Source organism: Neopsephotus bourkii, unplaced genomic scaffold (genome assembly GCF_033783945.1).
Source record: "Neopsephotus bourkii isolate Nb327-2 ecotype Australia unplaced genomic scaffold, CSIRO-AGI_Nbou_v1 NB_787, whole genome shotgun sequence".
Classification (NCBI taxonomy): domain Eukaryota; kingdom Metazoa; phylum Chordata; class Aves; order Psittaciformes; family Psittacidae; genus Neopsephotus; species Neopsephotus bourkii.
The window spans coordinates 3,397,979-3,424,206 of NW_026901283.1; the positions used below are offsets into that span (position 1 = coordinate 3,397,979).

General features: G+C 40.4%; 1 long non-coding RNA gene across 2 annotated transcripts; it reads right to left on the reverse strand.

Moving 5' to 3' along the window:
* Positions 1 to 2,307: 2,307 nt before the first annotated feature.
* On the reverse strand, positions 2,308 to 26,228 carry LOC133213209 (uncharacterized). 2 transcript variants are annotated; one of them, XR_009725730.1, is made up of 4 exons: positions 26,134 to 26,228; positions 22,673 to 23,129; positions 19,069 to 19,141; positions 2,308 to 2,632 (listed from the first exon to the last, which is right to left on the reverse strand). It is a non-coding gene; the product is annotated as an uncharacterized LOC133213209 (long non-coding RNA). The 2 variants fall into 2 exon arrangements; XR_009725731.1 differs by lacking the exons at positions 2,308 to 2,632; positions 26,134 to 26,228 and adding an exon at positions 10,657 to 10,942 and having other exon boundaries at positions 22,673 to 23,973.

The window sequence follows — 26,228 nt, forward strand, 5'->3', positions numbered from 1 at the left end:
TATCACATGGAGGTTTTGGATTCATAAAGAAAGGAAAACTAATAAGTGAGCACAGTGAGTGAAAGCCCAGCTGCATCAGTTCTGATTTTCATTCAACTCAGATCTTTAGGCACCATCTAAAGAACAGAACAGTAAGCAAGTCATTTGTGTTGGCTAGCCTTGATACAACTGCATATCCATGGTCCCACTTTGGATTTTTTTGCTATACAGAAAGCAGGAAGCTCATTAAATAAAGAAAAGCTCTATTTTCTTTAAAGATGAGTGAAGAGTCAGCTACAGTTTGGGAACAAACGCAAAACATTAATTTAGCTTAGCCTTGCATAGACGTACTGATGTTGATGAACCCAGACCAAACATGGAGATGACCCCTTTTTGTCCAAGGAGTTATTTAAAACAAAAAATAACAAACAATCAAAAAACCTATGGGGAGGGACACTTGGGGCAAAGCAAACTGGACAGAGGAAAAGAATGCCTTTCAGCCCCTTTCAGCTGCTGTACATCAGAAGGGATGTGGAAGTACATAATCCTGTAGGAAGCAATTGCAACTGAGTACATAAAGAAACAGATCCATTGCATAGGAGTTTGCAGATGTGCTGTGTGACTACGTTTAGCCTTCACATTGCATTCTTCTTGGGCAGGTGGGATTTTTAGGAAGCCTAAATAATAGATATAATGCAAATACAGCTGTGGAAATTCCAGGCATGACAGAATACAAGTCAGGAAGTAACAGGAATTCAAAACATAAGATCTGATTTGCTCTAGAGCCATTACCATGCTGATGGACCGAAAGAAAGAGAAATGAATTTGCTCAGTCCTTCATAGTCTCAAATCCCACAGTTGGGAATGTGTTTTCAGAAATGCAGTCCTCATCCCTTTCAGAAACTTAAAGATGGAGGGTGTCTTTCAAACAAGATTATCACCTGCACAAAATCTGTTTGCCAAAACAAGAGCTAAGCTCTTAAAACCTCTTGGCCCATTCTTTGAGATAATACAGACCAAAGACTTAAACTTGTATTAGAAGAAAAGTGTATGTTTTAAGGAATATGCAAATCCCCACAATTTAGTTTTAAAATCACCGATAACACAACTTGAACATCATTACTCCAATAGTTAGTTAACCACAGGGTTAAATGTTTGTATCCCATTTCCACTTCAGATTTCAATTTCTAACTACTGGATTTTGTTATTTCCGAGGGTCAAGCTCAAAGCTGTCAATTATCAATGTTTTTGTATCCCTTAGAGGTAATTATAGCCTATGAGGAAGTTGCTCATTTATCTTTGCTTTGATGAGACAAATACAGTTTCTGGAGTCTCCATGTATAATGTGTATTTTTCCAGCTCCTTTAACCATGTGTGTTTTCTTCAAACGTTCTCCAACCTCACAACACTTTGGAAGTACAAAGTCTAGAACAGGACTCTGTATTACAGAGGTGTTCCAGACAAGTCCATGTGTGGGGCTGGTGGTGTCTTACATATATAGAGGTACTGTCATAAAGACAAGGAGACTATTCACAAAAACTATCAAATGTACTTTTATCCAGAAGAGCTATTTAGCTCCATTGGCAGAATATGGCATGAACATCTGCGAGAGAACTGGGTGAACAGTCTGATTTTATGTACTGCTGCTTTAAATTAAAATCATTGTGTCTGGCAGGATTCCAGTTCAACTCTTTCAAATTATCAGAGGGAGATTTTGAAGGAGAAATGTTTGAGATTCAAGATAAAAAAATCCAACAGCTTCAGGTCAGTAGCAAGAGCACAGTTCCCCTCCACAGTCTCTCTTTTACAATTTCAGGTGCCATGTACCTTTCTCCTCAAGAAAAGTAGGAGGTAATAAAACCACATTAAACCTGTTCCTGGTAAATAACACTCCTTCTGAATGGAAGCAATGTCTTATAAATTCCTAAAAGAAGCCTTATATAGTACGTTTTGTGGCAACTAAAATCTGCCCGTGGCTGTTGCTGCTGCTATTTAGTGGTGTATGGGGAAAGTAAGGCTTAAAGAGAACTTTGCAAAGATGATATTCAGCATAAGCATGCTTTGACATGAGATTCACATCTGGACCAGCCACAGTATGTCAGAAGTTACTGAGGGATCAGGAACTGTGTTAAGCACATGACCTGCCACTCCCTCCTTCTGTTTTACAGATGCGACCATCTAGGTATAGACTAGGAAGGCATTTCAGCTTCAGTTCTTATCTAAAGCTCTTGAAACACTTTTTAATGGCAAGATAAAAATGCCTTGCACAAAGTGATTATTTTCTGTCAGATCTGGGAATTAGTGCTAAATTCTGATGCACACCGTAAATAACTGCTTCCATTTAATGATGCTGAGCATGTTAGGCTATGTCACTCATTCCTCAGAAATGAAGAGGAGATGTGATTTGAAATGACAAGCTGCGGGTGTCTAATCAATAATCCCATTATGTGTCAAGCAAACCAAATTTGATTATCACATAGCAGCTACAGTCCTCCTCGGTGAAGTTGCAACTCAGCTACCGTTCAAACTCCCAGTCTCAAATCCAGCAGGTGAAACTTGTGGGAGATTGTTTAGCTTCCAGTTTTGGAAGTGTCTAGAGGGTATGTGAGACTGTAGTTCCATAACTGCTGCAAACCACAGGAGAGTCTACCCTCTGGCGGAAAAGAGGCAAAAATGCTAGTGTTTTCATCTGTTAAAAAAACCTAGCTTCCCACCATTCCTTGAGACATCACTTCTTCTCCAGGCCCCTCACTGGTTTCTTGCATCTCTAAGCCCTTTAAAATATAAGGAGTTCCAGAGCTTGACTAGATTCTTCACTTGTCCTGTAAAAACATCAGGATTGTTCAACCCTTCTAGTTTGGCTCTTCTTAGCTCCATATAGCATAGTCCATCTCATAGACTGCTCCTGTTCATTGATCTGCCCACAAAGGCTCATATTCTGCTTGCTCTTCAACCTTGTAACATAACTAAGGAATCTGGACAGGAGTAAGCTGTAAATCAAAGGATACTCTGAGATCCAACAGTGTATTTCTACAAAGGGTCTGCAAGACTTCATGACATCAGTCAAGACACTCAATTATTTCCTCAACATGCTCTCCACAGTCACAAAAATATCAGTTCAAAGCTGTGTTCTGCTTACTCAATATCTACATGTATGATAATGACATTGGATACATTTGGTAGGCGTAGATTTAGCAGTTGTGTCATCACCGCTGTGAAGGTGGTGATACATACACAGGTACAGTAACATGGATGTGCTGAAGTTAGTCCAGTCAAGGGCCACAAAGATGATCCAAGGGCTGGAGCACTTCTACGAAGACAGGCTGAGAGAGTTTGGGTTGTTCAGCCTGGAGAAGAGAAGGCTCCAGGGAGACCTTAGAGCATCTTTCCACTACCTATAAGTGGGACTACAGAAAACCTGGAGAGGGACTTTTTACAAGGGAAAAGTAGTAACAGGGCATGGGGTAATTTGGGTTTTAAACTGGAACAAGGTAGATTTGTATTAGATATTGGGAAGAAGTTCTTCACTGGGAGGGTGGTGGGACAATGTCACAGGTTGCACAGAAAAGCTATGGCTGCCCCATACCAGCAAGTGTTCAAGACCAGGTTGGATGGGGGCGTGAGAGCAACCTGGTCTAGTGGAAGGTGTTCCTGGCCATGACAGGGGTGGCATCATCAGCAGAGTGGCAGACTTGGTGATCTGCTATCCCATACACATTGGCCTCAACAAGTACTACAAGGTGACAAAGAATGTGTCCAACCCCAGACAGTGCCACTGTTGTGACACACCAAGTTTGTGCAAGACATGATCAGGGAAGTCTGTGGCTTTCCACTGTATGAGAGATGTGCTATTGTTGAAAGCTTCCAAAGACCTTTAACATCCCTTCTAATCCAAGCCATTCTATAATGATTTGATTATGGTTATGATTCCATCTGAGTCAGTACAAAACCAGATTTTGCTGCAAGCTACTATTTGTGGTGAACCTATATCAAAAATAATTATAAAAATTGTGTGTCTATAGCTATCTCTAGGCCAGTTTCAGTAGACACATGGTCTTTTTGGAAGTGATACCAGAATTATTTTTCTCCTTTTCTGTAGTGGCAACACAGTGAGAGGTTTGTGAAGATGAAGAGATAAAATGGACTCATTTAGATTTCAGAAATGCCAGCTGGAAGTGTTTCCAGTCTGATTAGCAGCAGCACTGTTCACAAACCTGAGATTAAGTTTTCTTATGCCTTATGTAAAGCATTAAAAAAGTTTTAACATTTATTTACTAAGTTAATATTCTAAATAAAACTGAAAGTTTTAGACCAAGATAAGGAATCATTTATTGAATCAGACAAAAGATTTTTAAGAGGTGATGACTCACTGTACTTTGGGATATAATAAATCAATGCCTTTTCAGTCATAGGTAATGAAAGAAATGCTTCATGATATATTTTTGTAAAAAGCAGCTTACAGACAATTGTGTAAAGCATTTGCCTTGGATCGCTCTGTTGTGGAGCTGAAAGCCAGATTTCACTTGTTAACCACACACAGGACAAGGTTTTTAGGGAGTTCCAGTCCCAGTTAGGTACAACAGATAAGTTGTAAAACATCCAACAGCCAGCAGCTTCTCTGTCACCTTTACAAAATCAACATTGCTGCCACCATTACTGCTGCATATAGCTGAAATGGGAACCTCTGGCATGTTGTAAAGGTGTGCAGCCAGACAACAATAAGGACACAGCCATGCTCCCCTCCTTCAGAGCCTTCACGCACAAATCCTAGAGTTGCAGGTCTCTCATCTTCACTTGCTGAGCTCTCTCATGGTTTCAGCATAGCCAGCAGATGGGCAGTTTGTAGAAGCAACAGATAAGTGGCAGAGCCTTAGATAAAATTTCCCTGTGACTTGCAGTGTATTTTCTTCCGGCTGCCATTCATTTTTTTAAGTTCTGCTACCTCTCAGCAAAGATCTCAGGAACTATTTTCCTTTACCCAAACGGTCATTAGTTTCTGAGATTATTTCAGTTCCTGAAGGAAACAGATACCCTGAGGAAAGCAGGCAGTTCACTAGTTTTCTGACTGTGGGAGGTGAGGATGCTTTTATAATGAGGTATACAGAAGGGGCAGGATGTGTTTGTTACTTAATTCCACAGCTTGCCTCATAACCCTAGTTGAATTCTGAGCATGTCTCCTTTATCCCTTGTCTTCTTTCTCTTCCCTAACAACCTAGTTATAACAATCATAGTTAAAACCTAGAAGACCTGAGCAGGATTACAATGTTGTGTTTCCAGTTTGGTGACATTGGCCAGAACACAGTTTGGTATGAGATAGGTAAGCACTTAAGGAGCTAAAATTGTGTTGTGCACAATCCAAAGCACATCAGCCTTACAATGCTTTTTACAAACAAACACAGGCTCTGACTTTAAAAAGCCTAAATACACTGCACATCCCAAACAGCAGCATTCAGGCCATCATACTCCCTTCCTCTGCTAAGTATAGAAAAGTAGGCAAGACCAGACTGCTGTGAAGCAGACAAGTTTTCCTATTGACATCAGCAGGAATCCAGCCTTTAAGCATCTTATTGCTTCTCCATTCCTTCTTGTGTAGCGACTGCAAGTACCAATACCACTTTAATTTGAATTGGAATACTTAAAACTGTGATTTTTCAAGGACTGCTAACAACACCTACTTATCCTAAGCAATGGCGCCCTATGATGTGCATGTTTATTAATTGAAATTTCTCTTAATGTTCCTAGAAATGTTGCCTGATTGAAGTTTTCCTCAGAGTCAGGGTGAGTTTTCTAAAGAATCAAAAGGAACAAAAGCTGCATCTTCCTCATGCTGTGTTCTAGAATCTAGCAAAGCGCCTTCCAGCTTGAAGTATCTGAGCAAGCCCATTGAGACTAATAGGATTATTTTAAGCTGGTAAGGCTTCTGTATCTTGCTAAACCTTAAATGAGATGTGAAATGATTGAAAAGTCTCCAGAGAAAGCCTGGTTTGATCAGGTAGAATTCAAGGTGCAGTCAGACTCAGAACGCAAAGTGCAGCCTGTGTGGTAGGATCACATGAAGGAGGCATATTACTCTCAGAGGAAGGCACACTAGAAAGAACATGTATGTCAGCATGCAGGGTCACATGCCATGTAAGGGGATGGCTTTTTTTTTTGAACCACATAAAATGTCTTCCAGAGAAAAGATAGCTCAGAAGAATCTTCCATGCCATGCAGTATAAAAAGCCTGTGAAATCTCTTTCACACCAACTGCCCCAACTTCCATTCCATTCTCCTTATGTTGTATTTTTCCAGTCTTCCCGTGCAATGCACTTTTCCAGTTAAACTGTCCAAAACCACTGGAGAAACTCTCCAGAACAACTAAAATTACAGATTTATAACACGCTTACCTAATACTAGCAAATCATAAAGAGCTGCTGTTCTTAAATAAAAGGAAGCCTGGAGCAACACAAGCACTAAGGTTCAGGCCCTGCAGTGCTACTCCCTGAGCTCTGATAGAATCATAGAATCATAGAACAGTTAGGGTTGGAAAGGACCTTAAGATCATCAAGTTCCAATCCCCCTGCCATGGGCAGGAACACCACGCTCTAAACCATATCACCCAAGGCCTCGTCCAACCTGGCCTTGAACACTGCCAGGGATGGAGCATTCACAACCTTGCTGGGCAACCCATTCCAGTGCCTCACCACCCTAACAGGAAAGAATTTCCTCCTTATATCCAATCTAAACTTCCCCTGTTTAAGTTTTAACCCATTACCCCTTGTCCTATCACTACAGTCCCTAATGAAGAGTCCCTCCCCAGCATCCCTATAGGCCCCCTTCAGACACTGGAAGGCTGCTATGAGGTCTCCATGCAGCCTTCTCTTCTCCAGGCTGAACAGCCCCAACTTTCTCAGCCTATCTTCATACAGAGGTGGGTGTTCCAGTCCCCTGATCATCCTCGTGGCCCTCCTCTGGACTTGTTCCAACAGTTCCATGTCCTTTTTATGTTGAGGACACCAGAACTGCACACAGTACTCCAGGTGAGGTCTCACAAGAGCAGAATGCCTCAGCAAAAGCAGATGTGCCTGTGAAGTCTTTGGCAAATGTCCTAGGGCTAAAGAAGTTTTGTTGATGATTCATTAACACATTTCTCTTAAGTCAAGCAAAGTGCACAAGAAGTACTGTCCGTCAGACTGAGGTTCTCTGCAGCCGCAGTGATCAGTATAAGGTCTATCAGTTCCCATTCTGGTTTTCCAGAAAAAAAGAAATCCCATATAGTGAACTTCTCATTCTATCTTCAGCATTTTTTCTATGCTGAGCTCTGCCAAGAAGGTGTTGGCAAACTAAATATCCAGCAGGACAATTAGCTAACTGGTGATATCCTTCTTAAGAATTCTATGCTTTTTAATGTAAATTCTAGTACTTTCAAGTGGGAACTAAAGCATCTTCTCAGACATTTCCATCAAGAGTAATGCGGGCATAAGAGTTATACACCATTTTATTCAGTACGCTTAGGAAACACATAATCTGATTCATTTAGCTTTGCCTTATCAACTTAAATAGGTTCTCATGTACCAGGTGTTGTCAGTATTTGAATATTGACATTTCAAGCTGTATACATTATCAATGTTTCTAGGAGTAGACCTAGCATTTCATAAAACAGAATAAATGAGATTTGAAGGTAGTGGCACACTTGCTTTCAACAGTAATGAAAAACTGTACCAAGGAGTCTAAAGCAGGTTACTACTTCACCGAGTATGAGAAGTAGCAAGCTAAGCTACATAGAACATGTCACTATCCCAAACCATACTTCAACAGCCAAACATTTTGTAGGAAATGTTTTGTAGGAATTTTGTAGAAAATGTTTGGATGTTGTTTTGTAGTTACAGATAAAATATACAGTCCTCAGAAGCATAAATGAAACCTCACCAAAACTTTTAATGGGGTTACACTGGCTAAATCCCACATCCACTAAGTTTCACTTATGACTGGTGGAATTTCTTTCCAGTGGAAGAGAAAATTTCTCAGGAGTGGGCATCAGGCTTGTCATTGTACCAATGGAGAGAAGCTGGTGCCTCTTGTAGCACCTTCTGAAATTCTTAAGAGAAACTGGAGTGATTAGTTTCTCTTGGAGCTCAAGAAAAGTGCATCTCCTCCATGATAACCTTTCTAATGACAGGCAACTTAGTATTAGAACTCCACTTAGCAATATCACCAACTGTTACTTTGCTTTTCTATGCAAAGATGTGTACCTCTCCTAAAAGATGTCACCTTCTGCCTCCATGTTTAGTATTTCCAACTTTATTCTAGGATATCCAAGAAGTCCTGGTGAATTATTTTGAGAAATAAAGGGCTGTACTCCATAGTTGGTTTCAGTCCAGTCAGTGTACAGTATACTTAATCCTATAACCTACACTTTAACTGGTAAGAAATGTTAAAGCCACAGGCCAACCCTCCTGTGAGTGAATCCCATTAATACCTTTCAGCAGTGTTACACAGTATTGGAATAATCTGGTGTTTGTGGAAGTTGCATGGAAAAAAACCCACAAACAGCTGTCCAGTGAGCAGTGAAACCATTGAAGGTGGGCATCCTGCACCCATATGATGGATTTCCATGATACTATATTTGCACCTTCCCCAGACCTCTTTTACTCTTGGACAATGTTGCCTGGAATAAGCTATCATACACTATACCTAATGTAAAGCAAAACTCATGCAGATTATACTGTCCAGTACAAGGAACCCAGACCCTGATCTAGCTATTCCCTAATGGTTTCTCAGGGCTATATTTGGTGTCCTACCCTCAGCAAGGGCACTGATCTGCACCACTCACCTCTTCCAGCCACCAATTCTCATTAATCACATAGGAGCACAATGACTTTAAATATCTCCTTTTCCAACTGGATTAGGAGATTTTAAAATTATTGAAGAAATTGCCTTACCATGTAATTATCTGAGTCTCTCCCCTGGAAAAATTCCCCTGGAAGCTTAAAAAAAATCAGAACTAAAGAACAACCATCTCCTCCTGCAAAACAACCTATCTGCCCTTTTCCATCTATTAATAGATACACAAATGTACAAGCACGCACACATTAACTTCTAGTGGAATTTTTATTCTTCAGTCATACCTTTTCATTGCTGTTACAATATGAAACCTTCAATTTTTTTATGACTTAGAACACAGAAACTTTGAAAGTGAAAAACTATTTGCCGTTCCAGAACAGCAAAATATACTTGAAGTGAGCAATAGGAAAAATAAGTCATGCACCTTGCAAATGATAACTGTCAGTTTTCTCTTATGGAAAAGAAAAAAGTGCCTGAACAGAGTCAGTCAAGCAAGAAGATTCATTGATTACAGGATTGCCTTTTTTATTTTTTTTCAATTGGATTTAGGACTGGGGGAAGAAAGTCCTGAGCGAGTGGGATGGGATAAAACTCAAGACATTAAAACAGAAACAGAAAAAAAAGGTAGGTGCATTAGCACAGCAAATAAGATATGGAATAAGTGGGAGAAAAATTAAAGAGAGGCAGCTAGCCTCTGATAGAGATCCAGTCTTGGAGACCACCTTGGAAGGATTAGGAAAGAGTTTAAGGACACCAGAGGAAATAGTCCTCTGCCCCTAGTTCCTTGTCAGGACTGCATACAGGTGTGTCCCCATATTGGCTTTGACCTCCTCACAGGCTGTAAAAAGCCTCCAAAGGGGTATCTTCCACTAATACAGGAATGGATGATCTGTACAGTAAGTTACCTTCACTATCTCAAACCAGTTCCTTAAGTATTTTTTGCCCCTTCACTTTCCATGTGACATTACTTTCCCTAAGTTAAAATGTGTCACCAAGCATTGCTGCTCCAGGAAACACAGCTGCTCTGTTCAGGTTCCCAGCAGTGCGTAGGTCTAAGCCATGAAGAAGGAACAAGAATCTTGTTGCCAGCAACTCAAAAGAAGTGTCAATAATAAGACCTACAGGGTAAAATTTTCCAAACCACCTACCTGTTTTAGGAGCTTAAGATCCATTTGTAGAAATCATTGAGGAATGTAAATTCTACTGAAAAATCCTATTTGACTTCAGAGTGTTTTTAAAAATTACTCTTTAATTACAGGTAGCATTCGAAATATGGGTTGTAGACTAGCATGGAAGCATGAGTGGGTATATAATAAAATTTTCCGTAGCATCTCACCCATTTCTGTACTTCCATATATCCCTTCAGCCACTTATATACAACCTTTATTTATAAATCTTTTCCTCCAGACTCCTCACTGGAAGAGGTGGGTCTGAGAATTATATCCCCTTTATCCTTGGAGTCAAATAGAATTTATCTGTGCAGCAAACTTACTTAGGTTTGATTTAATTTTTTGGGGGCTGTGTAGGTTGAAAGCAGATGTTTAAGAAACCCAAATAGAGTAGTCTGACATGCTCATATATGACAACTGGCTGCTGGTAAAACAGTATATCAGGTCCTTGCTTGTACTCATTTGCAAAGATTGAAGAGACAGTGATGAGTTTCCAAAACACAGCATGTGGCTTTAAAGCCATGAAATCTACTCTCCTGCTGTATATTCAGAGTGCTGAAGGCATGCAGGTATGTCAATTATTTTTCCCTGAGCAGCTTGTGAAAGAAACTGTAATTCCTGAAGTGCTCTGACACTGTCTGTATCTACATGGTTCTCACTACAGAGGGGACTGGCATGAATATACTATACATTACCTGCCTACACATCAGTTTATTTATAGCATAATTGGCAGAGTACAGCTATGGCATGAATAAAAATGAAGCTTATGCAAATCAATTTCTCCTCCCAAACACAAAGATCTTTTTGCAGCCATTGAGGTGTATGCAAAACAGTAGATCTAGTCAGCTAGGATGACTCACTTGAGTTTGCAGGCAACAGGTCCCATCTGGGCATTGAGATGATAACATGGAAGATATTCTGAATGGCATATGCTAGGCCAATGGCAGAGACCCATGTCCTATACTAAGCACCTGAGAATAAAAAGGCCAGATGAGTATCCAATGCCTACCCTACCCACCTGGGAACTAAGAAACATTTAAAACCTTACTTTAATGTACCCTCTTCATCTCTCCCTGAAAGTTGATCTGAAAAGTTAAAAAGGACCCAAGCGTTTTAACAAAGGTCTGTCAATATCTGCCCTATTTTGAAGATTGCTTACCTTGCAATCTAAGGGCAAGCTGGTCACATATGTATATTACAGTTAATGGCAGGAATAGACAGGTAGTTAGACACAGCTGTGGGCTTCCCACTCCCTGCCAAAGCAGACAAGTTATGGAAGGGCAGCAACTACACCCTTAACAGTTTTTTTCAATAAACATAAACCATGCTATCCACGGCCTGTGATTCTCATGTAGTTTATAAAAAGGATTTAGCTCATGTTTAAGCCTACATCTTTAATGTTGTCCCAAAGGCAAAGGGGTTGGTCACAATCATGAGTTTAATAAACAACGGAGGAAAACCAAAATGTGATGCCAAGATTTTGCACAGTGTTCATAAAAATGCTCAGTTCTAGTAAATTTTCCTTCTCTTGCTAGAGCTGATAAAACGTATAACAATGCACCATCAAAATGAGCAAATCTCCTTCCCTAACCAGTCTGGCATGTACATACAGCTGCACAGACAGATAGTGAGAAGGTTTAGACCCAGCTGGCAGAAATGTTAGGTCTTTCAGCTCTGTATCTCTGTTAGATCATATACAAACAGCATTTGCTCGTAGCTGTGCCAATCCTTCAGGAATGCAATATTTGGATGCAGAAAGACTGGGTAAATCTAAGCCTGGACATGGCTGGAGAAATTACAAAGAAACAGGACATAAGCAGGAGCCTGAACTACTTTTAAAGGCTTGCTTTTACTGTGTATCGTTAGCTATTATGTTTATCTCTTCTTTTACATGTGCCTGATCTAAAGATCACTAGCAGCTGCATTCTGAGCTCATCAATAAAATGAGCACTTCTCCTATGCACACAGGACCAAGACATCACACCCACCCTCAAAGAGATGCAAGAAAATCTGTTCATTTATTATTTAAGATCAGTTTAAAAACAGAAACTTGTGTGATGCTTCTTTCTTCACAGCTCCTGGAAACAGCACCTTCTTACAGCAAATGTCCCCAGACCCAGGCCAGGAAAACCATTTGGGAAAAACTGAGTAGTCTTTTTTTGCCTTTGTATTTGAAAACAGGGTATGTAACCTTCAAGAGTCTGTGCTCAAAATGCCTTAAATATGTAGCAATACAAGCTTAATCTTTCTTCTTTTGGCTTGCTTGCTGTGGCTTCTCACTCAATACAGCAGCAAAAGGAAAGCAACAGACCTAGGGACAAGTCCTCCAGGGACTTTTGTTCTCTCAGGGGGACCACTTTGTCCACATGACTGTAGCACATGTGTTACCTAAACAAGCTGACACTAACTCTTCATGCACTTGCTGTTTTTAGGATAGAGACTTGCTGTAAACACAAGCATCTTCTTGGCAGTTTGCTAACATCTGTGAAACTCCCTGTTTCATCTCAAAGCAAGAGGAGGTATCTGCCTTGTTAGGATGCTGAGACCTGTTTTGGGAAGCATTAGAAGACCCCTCTCCTAACATTTTGAAATATCCCTATCGTACTGTTTATGAGGTTTCGCACAGTTACTTCAAAAGCCAGAAATCTTACTTAAACTCTGCTGTGTTTGAAGATATCAACATTTTATACCACTGACCTTTCATTTCCTCCTCTTCTTAGTGAGTATTAAATGTTTCTCAATCAGATTTAAATTTACTTCCAACGTCATCTAGGCTAACAGAATTAGGACCGCTGCCTTAACTTGATATTCAAGCACGGAGCTATTTTAATAAATGTCAACGAGCAAATTAAATATTTGAATTTTGATGTTGGTCTCCAGAAGCAGAAAAGATTTAATGCTCATCTAAGGAAAAGCATGATTAATATTCAGGTCAGATCCAACCAGCAAAAGCTGCTGAGTCTTCAGCACTAACACATTCCTTTTGGAAGCGCTAGTCATGAGATCTGTTTGCATATAAACATATGTGACAAAACTGACAAGTCAATCGTATATAATTTAAATATTCGCAGATTACTTCAACATGGTTATCACTGAATTGGTGACATGGATGCTGTTGCTATGGGACCTGGATATGTTTATGTAATGCAGGGGGCATTTGCTCCACCATGGTCAAAGCATGCACGAGGTTGCTTTGTAGTAGCCAAGCTCTACACTTCATTTGGCTATGACCAAATTCTGTTCAGGACACTGAAGAAAACAAGACTTGACCTTAGTCTGCCCTTTGCTCCCCAGTATGGGCATTGCAGTGGTTTATAATAGTCTGGATATTTCTCCAGTAAATGCCACATGACATGTTCTATCCACCAGCTATCTCTGGCTCATGGTATTCCTGGATTACCTGGACCCTTTGACACCTGTCATTGCAGATCTAGGCTACCTATGTGCAGAAGCAGGGCCTGTTCTAGGGTTTCAGGTAGCCCACAGCTTGGTCAGAAAAGGAGCAGCATGCTGTCACAGCAGAAGGCAGGTTCCAGGGTCAGCTGCACTGGCCTGTGTTATCTGGTCCTCTTATATACAACAATATGACACAGATGTGGGGCAGAAGGGACTAACATTGCAGCATTCAAGCCAACATAGCAGAGGGGGTTCAGCAGGACACTGGCAGAGTCAGGAATGCAGTCTTGATTTCCTCAGTCCTGCCCAGAAGGCCAACATTTATCTAGGCAGGCCTCCAGAAACAAAGTTTGGAAAGACATGAATGGACAAACAGGGGACAGCAGGACATGGAAGGAAAGTATATTTGGGGTGGAGTTTAACACATCAGGTTGTGCACACAGACCTCACAAAATGAACAGCCTCAACTACATTCTATTTTCCACCCCACATTAATCAGCAAGCTCCACAAAGTCAAGACAAAGAGATTGCATTTGATCAGATCCCTGATTATCATTGATAGAAGAGTACAAACGAAACACACAACCCTGAGACAAGATAAAACAAGGATGTGATTGGTATTGTAAACAAACAAATAAGAGATGAGTCTCTGCAGATGCAGAATTCCATTTGTGATAAAGTTAACAAGTAAAAAGAAAGCACTCTCACCTAGAAGCCTCCATGACCAAGACACATAAAGACAGTATTTGCATGTTAATAAACTGTAGTGTAAAAGCAAAAACCTAATGATAAAAGCTGAGCACAAGATGAGTACTGCCATCCAGAGTACCTCTGTGCAAGTTAAAGGACTTCACACACTACTACCCCTCACTCTGTGCATCCGTATTAATGGCCTGGGTTCTTACTTTTCATTAGTGCTGCTCCCAAGCAGTCAGCGGGGTGACATTGTGGGAAGTGACTGTGACAGAGAAAAACCACTCGGCAGTGCTGCAGCCGCAGACAAGCCCTTAGGAAGTCTAGTACTGAAAGAACAAAGACCAAAATAAATCCAAACCACGGCCAACACTTTTACATGAAAGATGAAAGAAACATCCTCCCAGCAAAAGTGTTGTTCTGAATTCAACCCTGGTTATTAACATGATCACCTTGAATCTCAGTCCCTGTAATTTACCATTCAAACAGATAAGATGTATGTAGAGGAGAAGGGAATGCAAGCCTTTGCTTTCCATCCTCAGACAATCCTATCAATGTGTCATTGAATACTGTGCACCAGAAAATTCTAAATTTCCCAATAAAGAGAATATTGTGGTATCTGAGGTCAACCTGTGATCTCTGTTAAGAGACTGTAAATTCAAATACTTCAGTGAAGTCAGCTCAGATTTATGAATGCACATTAGGCTGTGTGAATCTCTGAACTTAATGCCACTGGAGATAATTTTGTGCATAAAAAAGAGAAAAAAAATTAAAAAAGATGAGAGAAGCTATGTTATGATCATTTCAACACCGGTTAATTTGAAAAGAAGCCCTGAAAGGAAGTTTTCAGAGAGAAAAAAAAAAAACAAAACAAAAAACAAAACCAACAAACTATTAAGACAGCATTAAAGGAGCTGAGAAACTAAAAAGAAAAGAAAGAGTTGAACAATGCTCAATTAAGAGATATTCTGATACAAGCTTTGTTATGAGCTGTCACTGACAGAAACTATGGTATTTCACTGTTAGAGAAGGCCTTCTGAAAAAGTGGGGAGTGACAGAGCCAGAAAGCAGAGGCAAACAGTTTTATTACTAACTTTAATTCACTGTGCAGAGATTTGAGGTGCAAAGTATAAACAGTGACTCCTAGCCTCCCAGGGGAGAACATCCCAGTGCTTCAATCTCTGAAATAAGGGAAACAAACTAAAAACAGAAAACTACAAAACAGGATGGACAAAACATGGTCAATATCTTATATGTCTGAACCACCTCAAATCTATCCCTTTTGAGCAATGCCACCAAGAGTCCCTAACATACTACTTTTCTTCCAGAAATGAAACATATGAAAATTGCACAGAACTATCATGTGGGAAACATTAGGTTGGTTTCTGTGTGGTCTTCATGACTTTTACTAACTTCTGATGTTACGTGATATGGGTACCAGAGATACTACATTCATTCATTATTTCCCATGCCAGAAACTAGGAGCTGCCAGGCTGAGATGCCAGGACCCATGTGTTTAGGGTCCAGAGGAGGGAACTACTAAGTTCCCACAGTCTGCAGGGTATCTTAATTCCTGCAGTAGTTCCCTCCCAACTACTGTAGATCATCTAGCTGTAACAATAACCAAGGCAGTATTCCTTATTTAGACACTGCCTACCCATTCAGAAAGCAGCAAAAATAACAATCAGTTTGTCTTTAATTGACAGTGTTTAACCACATGAAAGTTATACTTATGAGGAATCTATAATCCAGCATCCTCCTGGACACTAATAATTTCAAAAGATAACATCTCAAAGTTTTCTGATTTTGACTAATCAAAACACATTGCAAAACTCTTTCCCATCTATTTAATTTATTTGGCACTGCATTTAAGACTCCTTGAAAATCATGTGTCTTTTCAAATCAACTCAGCTGTACAATAATAGGCCAAACATGTCAGCTGCTGGGAAAACTCATGATGTCCTGTCTCTTTTTACTTCTTTTAGTATCCTTACTAATTTAAAACACCATCATTCTTAATAGGATGTTATTCAAATTTGAGTAAGAACAACCCCCTCAGAAGCAAGTATTTGGTAAGATTCTGTCATACCAAATTCAGGTTGATTAAACAGCAATAACTATTGTTTCCAGGACCAAGGATATAACAAGCAGGTATTTGAAAAGGAGCTCCTTTTATGTTACCAAACAACTATGGGTCCCAACTGCTTCTATGTTACCAAGAAACTATGATATACCTACAGTCGATTTATTTTTAAAATTCATAATAAATTTGCATTGAATATTTCCTTGCCAGAGGAAAGCCTCTCTGGGCAGCATGTTTAATACAATTGAGTTTGTTGATTTGTGATTTGTTATTCTCCTTCACTGAGTTTTAAGCTTCTCTACCTGATGATGCATTACATCCCTACGGGCAATGCCCACCAAGTACATAAAGCTGTGATTTGGATACTTGATAAACATTAGTTTGATCCCAGCATATTTGATTGAAACACCTGCTGCATGAAAATAATTTGCATCTTTTTCTGATGCCAGAAAAGGTTCTGTTTCTGTGGAAGCTGAAGTGGAGCCAACATAAATACATCCACCTCAGCTTAAGAAGAGAATGAGCATAGTTAAAATTATAGCTGTCCATTTTGATTGAGCAGAACAAAAAATTTAGATCTACTTTCCCAATTTGCACATTTGTGTCTTCTTAGCACATGTTCCAGGTGCAGCCAGCAACAGACCCATGCAATAGGTTATAAACACAGTATAAGATAAACCTCACAGTGCACTAGCCTGAGGGGCTCCTACATATATGGGTCTACCAGCCTTGCTAATGGAGAGTATGCAACCACTTCTGAAGAAACAGCTGGCAGAAAGAGTGCATAACAGAGTAGGACCCACCTCTGTAAACTTCACAAGTCATCTAAAACAAAAACACAGTAATTGTATTTCCCCACTGGCATCCTATCCCATGACTACTAGACCATAAACCCGAGGTGGATCAGACATTGAGAATGGTAACCTTTCCTAGCCCACCAGAAGGTGCTTCAGACAGAAATATCTTTCAAGATATTTAGAAGATGCCTTTTTCCACTGAGTTTCTCAAGTATCATCACCAATCTGTTAAACCTGTTTACAAGCTGTTGACTGACATAGTTTACTTCAAAACATCAACGCTCATTAAAACATTAGAAGACAACAAACACGTTATAGTAGTACATCATAATAGACATAGAGCTACTGTCAGTCCTGCCTGAATTTGTTCACCTGGAGAAACAGGAGTAGCAACCCAAGCAGGACAGAAAGGAAGAAAAAAATCTTTTTCATTACAAAATTTCAAGAAACCAAAGTACTTCACTAACCAAAAATACTTTGGTTTAATCGTTTTGCTTAGACATAGCTATTGATTCTTAACCAACTATACTAATGACCATGTCTGTGCTAAATAAAAACAAAGGACAATTACAGCATCCAAAGGGTTTCATCATGTCTTGGCTCCTTTGAACATTTATTGCCAAGGGAATGTGAATTATTAGTGGTGAAAAAACAAAACCTTTAAATTCAATGTTTTAAAATTGTACATAATACGCACTGTAAGGTTGCACTGGTCAAGCTACTATCTACAAATCTTTCCAAAAGCCACCAGTTGTCACTCCATATACCTATTACAGATGATAGTACTGTTAAGTTTGTTCTCAGTTTGCACGACCTTATGTTTTCTTAGGAAGCTGTGGCTGAGCAAAAGGAAACAACGTTTTTGCCTTCTTCTGGTTACTCCCTTGTTCTCCTGTATGACCATCCAGCAGTCAGAAATCATTTCTTTGACCAGAGAACCCTGCCTTTAGAGCAGACTAAATGGATCCACTTCTTAAGTGCCACAGGCCAAGACAACACGGCCAGGGAATAGTGGCAGCAGGAACAGGATGACTATGATTAGACTGATCTGGGCTCCTATGCATTTCCAGCCTAAATATACTCAGCTGGATGAACCTGACTGGGGAAAACAGGGAGAGAGAGTTACCAGATCTGAATGAAAGGAGCAGCTGATATCCAGCATTTGCATAGCTAAATTCAGGGATGACTGAAAGACATGGAACCCCCTAGGAGTCTGAAATGGAAGACATGGAACCCCCTGGGATGCTCCAGAAAACTCCTGAATTGGAATAAACGACCTGCCCTAAAAGGGCTCTGTGGGCATATCAGAGATTTACTTTCTGAAAATTAATTTACTTCATCCAACAGTCCTGACATTTATACTGCCAAAGAGGGAAAAAGAAAGGAAAAGATGACGGAAGCCAAGGGAAATAAAATACTACAGAGGGGAAAATGGAAGAAGCAGCTAAAATCACAAGCCAGGAAAAAAGGCTCAATACAAAGCCTAACCAGAAGTAGGGCAAGTTTCCTGATTAATTCTATCCAATACAGAGTGTCCCATCTTCCCCTTTCCGCTCAGTATATCCCAAACCTGTTCCAAGGATGAGTCAATGCACGTGTCTGGGGCTCCTGTTGCACATTCTGGTTATTAGCTCCAGAGGACTGTCACCTCTGCAACATGCTGTACACCGACATGGCTTGTGTGATAGCATACACCCTGCATGATGTTGGCCAAGTTTCCCCTACTCCCACCAAATGCCCTAACAACAAGCTATTAAAATCCAGCCTTCCCAAACTGTCCCAAGTTAAACAGCCACAAATTAAACAGCCACACATCTGTTAGTTAGGGCAATTAGTGTGGGATGCAATCAGCTCAAATTCCTAACCCAGGCTGAGCCAGAGCAGGAATTGAACCCTCATCTCCCTTTCTGTGTAAATTCGTCAGATCCTGTTTCAGAGTAAAATCCCCTCTTCTCACCCTACCAGAGAGTATCCCCCCATCCCCTCCTCTGAAAACTGGGAAATATTTACTGAAAACACTTCTGTGACAAAAATTATATGTATATCAAAAAAGTGTTGTCTGCTTTTGCTGAGCATAAATATTCTCAGCAATATAATCTGATCTGTCCAACTAGTAGATTTACCTTACCCGGTCTTCTCATGTATTTCATACTGCTGATTTCTGAAAGTCTCATTGACAGTCTTTCCTGCTTCCAGATGGTCTATAAATAGCAAACACAAAATAACCCTTGAATTTAAACATTTCCATCACCATCAACTATTTATCCTGTGTATCAAACACATCTTTGATTACATTCTCAGTGGGACAATAAAATTATCACCTCTTATTAAAATCTGATGGACACAGGAGAAAAGTGACAATTGCAAGCATTTCTGTTCAAGAACTGCGATAAACTCATCTGTGATGACTTCTGAATAGAGAAAACAATTTCTGAAGGTGGAAAAAAGCTCTGTCCATAGGCTGCTATTAAAAGTGCTGTGATTTGTACCAAGCTGCATTTTTAAAAGTAGGAGACTACTGCACTGAATGCTGATCTGAGCCCGATTTTGGTTGTTTGTTGTTTTTTTTTTTTTTAAGAAATTTTGCTCCATCTGGAGCAATAAATTTCTCTTGCCTCAAACATTTAAACCGTCTCTAATCCTACAGACTAAACAACAGGTGGTAGATTATTTTTCAGAATCAGCAGCCAACTGCTAGAGCAATTGTCAGCCCAATTAGTTTGATTTGAGGTTTGAATTTCATGGTTTAGTGGCAGCCTATGTTTCTTAACCAGTAGAAAGCAGTGTCGATCCTCCAAGCCATGTGTCCCCAGTTCCTCAGTCTTTCCAAAGAGAAGACAACTTCATAGCTCTCATTTTAAAGGGAAATACACTTCCTGGCATTAAAACCCTAAATATAGTAGGATTCCCACTGCAGCATATAGGAAGGTTTTTTTAAAGCTGTTCTGAGTTTTCCTAATATTTCTCCTACTGGGCCTCAGAAAGGAATCACCCTTTTATTAAAATGGAATCCATTTAGACTGGCACTTGGTAGAGACAGATAGAATATTATTTTACCTGCCTAGGCAAATAAAATATCTGGAAAAAAATCCCTATATCAATTTGACACTAATACTGAAATTGCAAAACCACAAAACCACACCCTAAATTAAATGCACAGTGTCAGCCCAAGTCAGTTTAATACATCATATGTCTTGGTCTAAATTTGATCAGTTATCAAAACAAAATCACCAAACAGATGCTTTTATATATTTTTTAGGCTAGAAGACAGAAGCTTTTCAGTCTGCACATGCTGCTGTGAAAACACATTAAATCTAAACCTTTTTTTTCTTAATTTTGTTGTCAACATCTTGAAAACAGATCTTTGTCCCCAAACTTTACCTTTCAATAAGATGGCATTTTATGATTAAAAATATTTGAGATCATTCTGAGAAGTTCAGATGCTAAGTGCTTTTGAGATTCCAGCACTGACAGATTTAAACATTATCCCAAAGTTGCGCAGGTGTATATTTTTTGAAACAGCAGGTTTTGTACAAATGGCCACTCCAGGTGCTGCCAGAGGAACAGGCTTACAGCAGGCTATCATTATGTAGCTGGGAGACCAGACAGCAGGTAAGCCATGGGCATCTCCCCACTTCCACTTGACTTTTTGTATCTGATTATTAGGTGACCTGTTCGAGGTAGTTACCTTGTTCACCCCCAAAGTGACAGCAGATGCCTTTAGAGGGCAATTCATCTCATCTATCAAACACTGATCTCATGATGGGGCTATTCAGCCTTCTCTGCAACAGCTACAGCAGGGCACCTGGCTGGTTTGAAGAAAATGTTGTAGCATCTCCACAGCTCACAGCAGAGAATGTGGATCACTGTGTGGGTAATTGGCAGGACTCTTGCAGACGTGCTTTCTTGTAGACTAGTTGTCCCCATGCTAGTCTTGCAGACTAGTTGTCACCGAAGTTAGTTAAGAGACAAGCGATTGCTTGAAAAAGCCTCATCTGAGATTAAAATGAAGCTAAATAGAAGATGGCAGGAAGAGCTAAAGTTATCTGAGAGCGAAGTTTTTCAGACGATGACACATTTTCATAAGCCTCTCTTCAATTTCAGTTAAACCTACCTCCACCCCACCACTGAAAACAGAAAGAACAATCTACATTGTAAAGTTCACCTCCAGACTTAGAGATTTCTTCTAAGCATATTTAGAAAAAATAATTAATGCATCACTATATATTGATCATGTTAATTGAAAACTGAGAGACTATGCACTTGGCTTTAATTAGCAACTGTTCAGTATTTACTTAGGCGCTTGTCATGCTAGAACTTCTTCAGCTTGCTGCTAAGGATATTTTTGCCATACACATTTTTTATGTTGGTAGGAAATAAAGGAAAAATGTGGAGTATCACATAAGGATACATACATTAATGCAGAAGGCCTAACTTCTGATATCATTCTAGAGAAGAGCAACAATGAAGACACCACGATTATTTTTGCTCTGCTCAACCATGTGACAAAACTCAGAGCCTTACTATGGCTGCTTGCCAAACACATGAAGCTTCTCCTCCCTCTCCAGCATAACTCTCAAGCTCTTGCAGTAATAGGTCCATCTCCAGAGCTAGTTCCAGCTCAGACCCACTCAACAAGCTGCTGCTGCTCTGCCATCCTGGCTGGCTCTGCTGGTAGTCCCCAGAACACTCCTTCTCCCTGCACCCCTGTCATACATTCACTGGTCCTGCTCTGCCACACAGGTTTTTCAGCTTCCTATCACACTCACCCTTTCATTTTAGGGTGAGTGTTGCTATTCTTCAGGTGTCTCTATGCTTCCTGCTCTGTGTCCCTGTACATAGGGATCTATTTTATTCAAGACAAAGGTCAGCCAGTCATTGATCTCATGTTTTGATTACACATGCAGCTCCAGAGATATCTGCTTCTTCCATTTAGTTCCATTACTCCTACTACCTCAGTTTTCTCAATCTCCCCCCTCCTTCTCTAGCATCTTGTGCTCCTGTTTCCTCCTATCCATCACCATTACTCAGGGGTAGTCATATGAGCCTCTATGCTTATAACACTTTAGCAACTCAGCTCTCTTATCAGGGATCTGCTTGTTCCATGACTCTACAGGTGCCTTATTTCTCCTCTGTTTTATTCCATGGATTCCATCTGACATGGTTTCTACTAAGAGTCAGCAGATCAGACCTGCTCCCTACAAAGTGAAGCAAGCTTTGCAAGAGGGGAAATGGAGTGATTTATTCCTCATGCCTGTTCTCATCAACACCTTACTGCTGAGTATATTCATGAGTGTGAATTAGTGGTATATTATCAGAACTCAATACCAGTAATGTCAACAGTGAGACGGGGCAGTAAAATATCCAGTTCTATAGGTCAGAATAGGTGTGGTGGGTTGACCTTGGTGGGAAACCAGAGTCCTACCAAATCCACTCTATCGCTTCCCTTCCTCAGATGGATAGGAGAGAGAAGAATATCTCAAAAAACTTGTGAGTCAAGATAAGGACAGGGAGAGATCATTCACCAGTTACCATCACAAACCTAACACACTCAGCCTGGGGAAAAATTAGTTTAATTTTGTTACCAGTCAAATCAGAGTAGGATACCGAGAAATAAAACCAAATCTCAAAACCACCTTTCCCCTAATCCTCCTTTCTTCCTAGGCTTAACTTTACTCCTGATTTTTTCTACCTCCTCACCTCCACTGGGGTCACAATTCCTGCCAGCAAACCTGCTCCAGCGTGAGCTCCTCTCTCCATGAGGACACAGGTCCTGCCAGAAGCCTGCTCCACCATAGGTTTCCCATGAGGTCACAGCCTCCTTCAGGCATCTTCCTCTCCTGTGTGTGGTCCTTCAAGGGCTACAGGTGGAGATCTGCTGCACTGTGGATCTCCACGGATTGCATGGGCCTACCTCACAGTGGCGCACACCAACCATGCGTTGCAGGGGAATCTCTGCTCTGGCACCTGGAGAAACTTCTTCCCTCCTTCTTCACTGACCTTGGTGTCTGCAGACTTATTCTGCTCACATATCCTGACACCTCTCTCCAGCTGCAATTGCACAGAGGTTTCCTTTTTTTTTTCCCTCTTAAAATGGTATCCCAGAGGTGCTACCACCATCTCTGATGGGCTCGGCCAGTGGTGAGTCCATCTTGGAGCTGGCTGGCATTGGCTCTATCAGACAGGCTTCTGTCAGGAAGCAGCAGAGGTCACACACCAATTAAATCAAAGCTCCAGTTACTACCTTTCATTTTTACAGCCAATTCTCCTGTAACATCTTCCCTTAGATACTGTGTATTACTTAAAAATAGAACTGCTACAAAGACACAAGTTATTCAACACCAGTTCTTTAGAGCCTGTACTTTGTCTGCAGTATTTCCAGACAATAGCAATAAATACATAATTTTAATTTTAACCTTAGCAATATCAAAAGACTACATGTGCTAAAAATTGAATGCAGACACAAAACCCCATAAGCATAATTTTCAATTAAATTAAGTGCCACTTCATTTGTTTTCTTTGATTCTTGACAGCTTAAAACTCAATCTGGGGGAATTGTTCCTTGGTGAATGTTTTAAATAAGTAAACACAATCTACTGGCTTTTCCCTTTTTGAAGCATTGTTTTCTTAGAGCCAAGCATTTGCGAGAATGCAATTATTAATTTCTAAAATGTAGCCCTTGTCATCTTGCCTTCTTTTTGGAGAGGGCAGGATGAATATAAAGAAAAGATGGTGCTTGTTCAGAATGAAATCATCATAGAAGAATAATTTCTACACCTCCAGGGAACAAAAAGACAACAGGCTCCAAGTGTGCAGAAGTTGAATATGCAGCAGAAAAAGGCAAGGGAGGCTTAACCTACATGAACATTCAGAACACAGCATCTCAGCGGGATCTTCTCTTCATCTTGTACTGGTGGGAACAAAATAGGATCTTTCTGAGCTACACATGTGCAGCAATAGGTAACGCAGCCCTGTTTGAAGTAGGGGAACAGTAGACTGCCAGGGGTAACAAAACCCTGTGCAGTACTTAGAATGAACTACTCTGGCCACTCACAGGATTGCTACTATTATTAGCCAGCTCCTCTGAGCCAACATAAGACACAACATCCAACATTTAATGGATTTAGGCATATTCATTCCCAAAGGACTACGTAAAATCTGCTACACAGTCTACATGCATATCCATGTAAATGTTTGAAGCTGAAACTCTAATAAGCCTACTAAGGATCCAAGTACCAGAAAGAGATTTGGATCCTTCCACTGCCCTCATAGTAAATAGCCTATTTTACTACTCTCTGCTACTGCCATATGCACACTTTCAGGTGAGGGTTTGTATTGCCATTATGTATTTTTATTACCTGCTAAGAGAGAAGCTATTGGACTGATAGTTATCCATTACTGGTACCTGAATACATTTTCCTGAGAAAAGCTTTCCACTAATTCATACCCTTGTCATGTCTGCTGCATCACAACTAATGTCGTTTTTCTAAATTAGATAAATAAAATATTTATATTTGATGACCTTGAAAAGAAATGTGGACCACCTGCTCAGGATGTATTTCCTTGAATTCAATAAATATTAATAGAATACAACAAGCACCAGAGCAGAAAAGGAACAAGTGATATACCTCTAATGAGTGTGGTGGTATTTATTATTTAAATGACCATTAGAAACACTCTTAGCCTTTGAGGAATTCAAGCAGGAGTAGTAGACAAATGCTTCTGTATGCAAGAGATTAATCACTCTCTTTGTGCAGTGCAGGAACAATTAATTTGGGGGGTGGGAGGTGGGGGGTGTTGGTTTGGGGTTTGTTGGTTTTTTTTTTTCTTCTCTCCAGTAAATAAAAACAAATTAAAATAAAATCTGAACCTTCTTAGCTGTTTAACTTATGTAGTAGGAAGTGCTACTTTGGCTTCTGGGTGGGAGACAATACTTCCCACACAAACTCCTGTAGCCTGGCTCCAACCAGTTTTGTTAATCCTCATGAACAAATCATGTTTAGGATACAAGAGGACAGGAGTGCTGTCATAGAATAAAAAGAATTTTGATGTTTTTGAGCCAGAAATAGCAGTTCTGGTCAGGAATGGAAACTGCTGGGTTTTAGCAGACCTCACAAGTAGTATAACAGACGGATCTAGAGACCTGGCTTTAAGACTCAAGTTTCATCATGACGAGATATGAATAACATGAGTTACCATCACTCAAATAGATCATTGTGATATACACTAACCAGAATCATGGCAGGCCATTGTAAAAGTTGACATAAGAAAGAATGGCTATATATAATGCCACTCTTCCCCTTACATCTACAGTCACTGGTCCCAGAATATGGCAAAGGAATACTGTAAATCCAGGGTGACTCAGTTCCATCCTCTAGTCAACTGCCCTTGCTCTACCATAGGCCTGTACCAGCACCAAAGGATTAGAGAAATTGTTTACAGGGGCTGTGTCCCATCCCACTCGGCAGATGTGGGAAAAGGTGATCCTTTACAATACTCTCCACAGGTTGACAGGAGAAACCACAGTCTCTCAAGAGGATAAAAAATGAAACAACAATTAGTTTTATTATAAACTTCCCTAAAACTGTGCCAGAACGAACAAAATTCTTGGCTGGTTCTTATTTTCATAAAAGACATGAAGTAGAAGAAGAAAAGAAGAAAGGAAATAAAGAAGGAAAGAAAACAGAAAGGATCACCAACCCTTGGATCCAGCATCTCCTCTGTCTGAGTCGAAGTTCTTTCAATTGTAGTCCTTTCAGTTTTCAGCTGTGGTCAAGTCCTTGTGATCCCTGTGGTCAGAGAGTCTGCTGGAATCCAGGGCGGAGGGATGCACCACACAACTGAAGGACGGCTGCCTTTTCACAGGGTCAGGCTCTCTTGGACCCCTCCCACAGGTCAGACTCATCCACAGGGGGTCTGGTGAGCCCCAGACCTAGTTCATGTTGTGACCTGGCAGGCGCCTCAGTGTCTGTGTCCTTGTTTCCGGGCAGTTTGTTCCTGGGGCAGTTATCTTTGCGGCCTCGGGGCAGACAACACAGGGAAGCATCGCCACCTTCGTGGAGCAAAAGCCCTGCTGTGCCCCCTCCCGGCCGTTTTTGCTAGCGATAACCAGCTGTCAGCACCTTCTGTCTTTCGACTTATTTTTGAGAGAAATACAAAAACGGTATCTTGACCATCACATCCTGCAACTCACCTCCAAAACTAGGAGGTTGCAGAGCATCATCTATCATGCAACCACAGGGCAGAAGAAAAGGAATCAAGTTAGTATTGCATAAACAGATCCTGAAA